Consider the following 7,010-nt stretch of genomic DNA (forward strand, 5'->3'; position numbering starts at 1 on the left):
TTTCCCTAGGAAGTAATATATGGGGCAAAACGGCCATGCCTGTCTTGTTCACTCTTTACTCCCAAAGTTGAGCCAGTTGCTGACACATATTAGGTATCCCAGAAGTACAGTTAATGATTAACTTGATTCTATCAGTGATTCCCTTTTGCAACATCCTGGCTGATGTTAATTTGATTAAGGTTGTCAGATAAAATAAGTTTGCCCAGTTACTTTGATTAAGGTTGCCAAATAAAATAGGTTTACCCAAACACATTTCATAGTTTGCCCATATGAAATTTCAAATGAATAATGAAAAAAGCATTTGCATTCCCCTCATACCTTGGAACATACTTATACTAAAAAGTTATTGGTTCTTTATCTGAAATTGCAATGTAATTGAGTGTCCTGTATGTTTATTGAGTAAACATGACTATCTAATGAACTTTGGCATTTGACCCTTTGTCAGGAACTTTGAAGATCCTTTTGTTTCATACTAAAAAAGCATCTCCCACAGGCTTCAAAGGAGGCCATGTTTGCCAAAAACCTTCACAATGTATTTCCTGAACTGCTGACTGTTTTCCTCTGACTCATTTCTAGATTTATTGCTCCAACTCAGTTTCTGGGCTTCCTCTTACATCAGCACACTCCAACCTTTTGGGCCTCAGAGATTGATTTTGTAGAAGACAGTTTTCCTACAGATTGGGTTGAGGATTGGTTTATGAGAGCACACAACCTATAATTGATTGCTTGCATGCACAGTTCACAATAGGGTCAGAGTACCTAGGAGAATCAATACCACCTGACAGGAGGTGGAACTGAGGTGGCAATGCCAGCATTGGAGAGCAGCTGTGAAGATGGACAAACTTCGCTCACTTGTCCATCGCTCACCTTCTGTTATGTGGCCCAGCTCCTAACAGGCTACAGACTAGTACCAGTCCATGACCCAGGAGTTGGGAATCCCTGCCATCATTCCCAATGCCCACTTGATTCCCAATACTGACAACAGCTTGATGTCTGCACCTTGATGATAGCTTTTCCATGCATTCGTGTCCATTGCTCTGCATCCTGCCTCCATTGTACTCCATCCTGGAATCACTGCCAAACTTACAGATGACTGCTTACAAGATGCCCTGTCACATTTTTGGATAGTTCTAATTATTAGAGAATTTGTCTTTGTGTTGGACTAAAATCTTCTCCAAAGGTTTGACCTATTTGTGTTTCAATGAAAAGTTTGCTTCTTGATAGTAAAGAAAGGTCTTATTTGTGTTGGCATCTCTAGGATCTCTTACAGAGACTGGCACAGGGCAAGTTTTCCAAATATGTCTACTGAATAAAAATGAATATTATTGCCTTTAGAATGACAGTCTGTAAAAGGAATCTCTTATACAGCCAATTTTTCATATATGTGACCAATATTATAGAGCTCTGCATCAGTCTGATCTTTACAGGTTAAGCATTTCCAGTTTCTTAAATCATCTTCGTTTGGGAAGCAGAGTACCTGGCACAGAAGAAACATTTGATAAATGTTTATCTATTAAGATTCTCCATGCACAAATTGCCAACACTAATATAAAAATTAATGCTAGATATAGCTTTAAAGGGCATAGACATCATTAGTGGGTATAGGTAAAATAAAATTAATGGTCAAAATGATTTTATCCCACAAAAATGTATTCCATCCTAATCTGTCAATAAAGAGTACTTAACAGTATAGACTGGCTAGAGATTTTTAGAATGCATGTGTATGCACACATACTAAGCAATCACTTCATATGACATTTTAATATGTAATAACTTAGTTTTTGTGCTATATTTTGAAGGAAACCTTCAACAAGTTTCCAATTGTATTACTTGCAAATTCTCATTCCCTCAGTGAATTCTCCAGATATTCTTGGCCTCAATATTTAATATGTTGCAAGAGAGAGTTATCAATATTTTTAAAAATTAAATCCATTTTCTGTTGAAATAATTAGCAAGAGGAATGATTGCACTATCCCATTGTTTCTGCACCAAAAGTTCTATTTAAAAAGAAATAAAGGAAGAGGAGATACCACTGATTTGATTTCTTCATTAGAAGAAAAATCACGCAAAAAAGCGGAAAGGGGCAAATCCAGATGCTAGATACACTTTAAGTTATTAAAAATGGGACTGTTAGGACAAGCAAGTAGCATGGTGGTTAAGGAGCTGGATTCCCACATTGCCAACCATGGTTCGTATTGCAGGCCCAGCAACTTGAAAATCACATGAGGTGCATGTACGTGCATGCCCAAACCCTGAGAGGAGAGTGGAAGAGAAGGGATTGTTGCATGGCCATCCTCGTTGAGGGGTGATTTCTCATTTTCCCTCTCTCTGTCTCTCTGGCAAGCACATATATCCTACAAAAAAAAAAAAAAAAAAAGGGGGGGGAGAAGTGTTGGTGGATGGTAGTAGAAAAGTAAAGTGTGATGCTCTGCTATAAGGCTGACCCATATGAAATGGTTCCAAGTGTATATCTGGAGACCTTTCTAAGTACACTGGGTACACACACGCCCATGATCCAAGAATGGTGGCAGATAATAGTAGCAGCTATTGTTGAAGGTCTCTCTGTATTCCTATTTGTTTCCTTCTCTGTCCCTTTCACTCATGAAAGAAAGAAAATTCATTAAAAGGGTTTTAATCGTCAATTTATCTTCAAAATAATATGTTTTTCTTCACCTACTAAACTGAAGAAATATATTTGATTGATTACAGTGATTTTCATAAAACTAAAACTTTTATTAAACTTTGTTTTTTATAACAGAAAACATTTGATGTTGAATAAACAATTTGCCTCTTTGCTGCCTTTTCAGCATACACATTACCAGTTTCTATGATGGTACATTGGCTTTACATTCCACATTTAAATTTGACCTGAAAGTCAATGAGTGTGTCATTTCTGTGGTATGAACAAAATAAATGGGATGGGAGGAGGACAAATCTTACTCTACAAGAGCTCTTCAGAAAGTTCATGGAAAAGGCATTCTGGGAAAAACTGTCCATGAATTAAAAAAAAATTTGTTTGCATTAACAATAAAACTCATATATTTTTCTATGACATTTTTGAAGTCTCTTTGTATATTAATATATGCATGTGACCATTTTACAGAATTATTTCAGATTGGTTGTTGCAGAAAATTCGGGCATAATTAAATGGATAGAGGGTATTCTTATCAGCAAAATTCCACACAAGGGGTCTTCAACATATAAATGGTTGCACATTGTCCTTAATCAAGGGGTTCACCATTAAAAACAAAAATTTCAGAAGAGAAAGTCTTATTTCTGAGAGAGTATCTATACACAGAGAGAGAGTTTCTATATTGCTATGCTGGTATCAAGCCATTACTCTAGGGGTACTACTGGGATTTCACAGGACATGAAACTGTCCTCTTTCTCACAAACACACCATAGCCACAGATGTCAGAATGCCAGGAGGACCTACATTCTAGCTGCAGAGTGCGTGGTTATCTTCCCTAGGAAAGCAAACAGTAGTTCCCCTGCTCCTCCTCTCTCCATCACCCTCGTGTCGCCTCTGCTCCACTTGCTATCCATTTTCTTAAATAGGAGATTTGAAGGGAATCCCTGGAGTAGGTTATAATAGGTTGCCAGAGGAAATGCTATTTTAAAAGCAAAAGCAACCAGAGGAAGAAGATTCTGGTGATGAAGGGTCTGTGATGCTCCTGACAAGCTGCTGTTGAGAAAGCAAATCTCTTCTCCTGCCACCTCCACATGTATCTGGGAGGTAGCTGTGGGAGAAAACCCTCTGCACTGATGATTTTGCTATTTTAGAGACACATGGCATGAGAAGCAGTCAACCCCCATAAAGAAAATAAGACAAGGTCCTATTGCCAGAACACTCTTAGGAGGAGACACCTTCAGGATCCAGTAAAATAGAAGATTCAGAAACCCGCGTGGGCATTGACTATAACTGGTGGTGAGATTTGAATTGCCTTCGTTTTCGCCTGCCTCGCTGCTGCTGTACCAGAAGCCAGGAAGCCTTAGACACTTAGGGTTTTCTGTATTTGAATTATAGCATATGTTCAAGCTGTATTCTTAAACTCCTGACTGAGTTACTAAAAATAATAGGACTCCTGAGATAAATAATGAGTAATACTCTGAACAGTGCTATAGAAGAGGGAGGAGAATGCTGCTGAGATTGGAAAGAGAGAAGAATCTGGAAGGGAGAGAAAACAAAAATGACATCAAGAGCTGATAGAAAAATCGTACTTCTGTCCGTTCTTCCATTTTGTCTGTTAAAGTGAGTGAGTGTAAGAAATGAAAATAATGAAGAGATCCTCAGAGTGGTTCTTGGGCAGTTTAATATAAAGAAAGCAATGTAAAATGATTTTCATATTTAAAAAAATCCAAGATTGCATAATACCATACTTAATTACACCACGATTTATTTTTATAAATAGCAAAAAAAAAAAAAAAGAAGAAGAAAGAAAGAAAAGAAAACAGTAATTGGGACAGGTGTAGTTCTGATTTGAACAGTTTGATGGTGCCAGTACCCGAAGAAGAAACCAATGGAAACACTTGCCCTGGAGCTATGTTTCACACTGTAGGAACTGCCTAATTATACCCCAGCCTGGGTTCTTCTTCACACAAAATCATAAAATACAGCCTTCAGGATTTCTTCAGATTGGGGCAGTTGAGAAATTCATAGTGTCTCCCTATTTTCCTGGTGGATAATTCTAAATTAAGCTCTACCCAAAATGTACCTCTCATCATTAATCAGGCATAACTCAATTCAATGAAGTAGATGGGATTATCCTGGCAGATGGCACGAAATGTTAGAGTCACGATCCAGGTAGTTTCTAGGTGTCAATTTCTGAATTCTTTCAAAGACAGGAGATGACACTTACTTAGATGATTTTTGGAGTTAATATAGTTCAGACGATTTCCTTAGTTAAAATAATTTTCATAAAGTTAATTTCATCTTTGTGATTCAGATAATCACAGAAAATAAACAAGTAAGCAACATTGACTTCGAGGGCAGTTGTTTTAGGATTGAAAAATACCCCCTACATACCTCTACAAATCCATCATGATTGGTACTTTAAAATGTTCTAAAAATCTACTCTTAATATTGTGGCAGGTGTCTCAGAACATCTCTCAAAGATTCATTTTCATATTGTCTAAGATTTAAATTTGATATAATTATAAAAATTCTCTTTTGTCTTCCACTTCAAATGACACTTGACGAATTACCGACCAACATTATTCATTTTATTCTGTATAGGGGGAGCGAGACCCATATTTCTCTAAACATTAATAACTGATTGTTTAAATAAAGTTTGTTCATTTATTTCTTCCTTGAGCATGAGAGAGAGACAATATCCTCAACACGATGTCCACTCCACGATCCACTCAAGCCTTCAGCCAGTCCCAGGTCATGGGCAGATGTGTGCCTAGTGATGTGTGCCTACTCAGGTAGGTCTCTGAACATGAACAGGCACCACAGTTGCCTTGCATGACGTCATATTGTGCTGCTGCCCCACCAACTGGCCCCTGGTGATTGATTTTTATTTTTATTTCTTTATTTATTTATATTTTGCCATAGGACACATGTACTTATGGAGAAATACAGAGACAGAGGGGGGAAATGAGAAGTCCCTCCTGCCCCGGAAAAAAGGAATGACCATGCTGTGATCCCTTCTCAGTCTCTCGGGATTTCAGGCTCACTCCCACACATACCCAGTATATTTCGATGACCTCATAGGAGGCTTTTGATGGTGAGATACAGTCCAAATGCCCTGTTTGCTCTCTGCTCCTGGACAGGTAAAGCCTAGGGTGGCATCAGCACCAGAAAAGCAGCAACTCTTACCAGCTCTGAAGGCTCAGACAGCCATCCCCACAGGTGATTGATGGAAATCAGTGTCTGTTAGTAAGTCACAAATCAGATGTTCTCTCACAGCACAAAGTCAGAGTTTCTAAATCGTCAGAGGGATAAATTATTAATGAAATTTGTTAGCCTCTTACAAATCTAGTCACTTCACAAGCCTCATTTCATCTGTACAATCAGAGACATAAACAAGTTTAGGAAGTATTACGTTAAGAGTTGAGTTTTGGTGAAGGAAGCAGCAGATGGTATAGTGGTCACATCACTGGACTCTCGGGGGGCTGACCATGCTTCAAGTCCTGGACCTGGTTGCTCCAAAATCACGCCAGGCAGATGTGTGTGCAAGCCCAAGATCCTGGGAGGAGAATGGAGAAAAAGGGATTGTGGCATGGCCATCCCTTCTAGGGGGTGATTTCTTACTTTTCCTCTCACTGTGTCTGTTTCTCTCTCTCTCTCTCGCTTTCTGGTGAGTGCATGTGCCCTAAAATAAAAAGCAAAAGCAAACAAAAAACAAAACAACAAATATCCTCTAAGAAAAAAAAATTGAGTTTTGGTAAAATGGACATTTTTTCACAGAGCCCAAGATGAGCTTATTATGAATTCTGGTTGATATATTGAAAAGGGTTAATTCTTACCCCATCTAGAGCCCTTGTCTGAAGCAGTGCCATTAAATTCTGTTTAAGGGGTCCATAGATGGCATAGTGATTACATTGCTGGACACCCACATGGTTGACCTCAGTTCAAATCCTGGAATCGGCAGCTTGAAAATCACACAGGGCACATGTGCTGGTGCCCAAGATCCTGGGAGGGGAATGGAAGAAAAAGGACTGTGGTGCAGCCACAGTGGGGATGTGATTTCACACTTTCCCTCTTATGATCTCTGTCTCTCTCTGATGAGTGCCTGCACCCTAAGGCAAAAATACCTTAAAAATAAATAAGAATAATAAATAAAATTAAATAAATAAATCTTAAAAATAGTTTTTGAAATGTATCCTATATGCTAGAAAGAGAATGTGGATCTCCAGGGGAAGGATAAATGTCCTCAAGCATGTCACATTTTCATGTCATTTGAAACCAGAACTTTAGGGGAAGACGTGGGTGATTTTTTGCCTAGACTAAAAAGCAAATCACAATATAATCAGACTCTATGATCCATTATGCATGCAAAAATAGT

This window comes from Tupaia chinensis, unplaced genomic scaffold (genome assembly GCF_000334495.1).
Source record: "Tupaia chinensis unplaced genomic scaffold, TupChi_1.0 Scaffold000008_1, whole genome shotgun sequence".
In the NCBI taxonomy this organism is placed as follows: domain Eukaryota; kingdom Metazoa; phylum Chordata; class Mammalia; order Scandentia; family Tupaiidae; genus Tupaia; species Tupaia belangeri.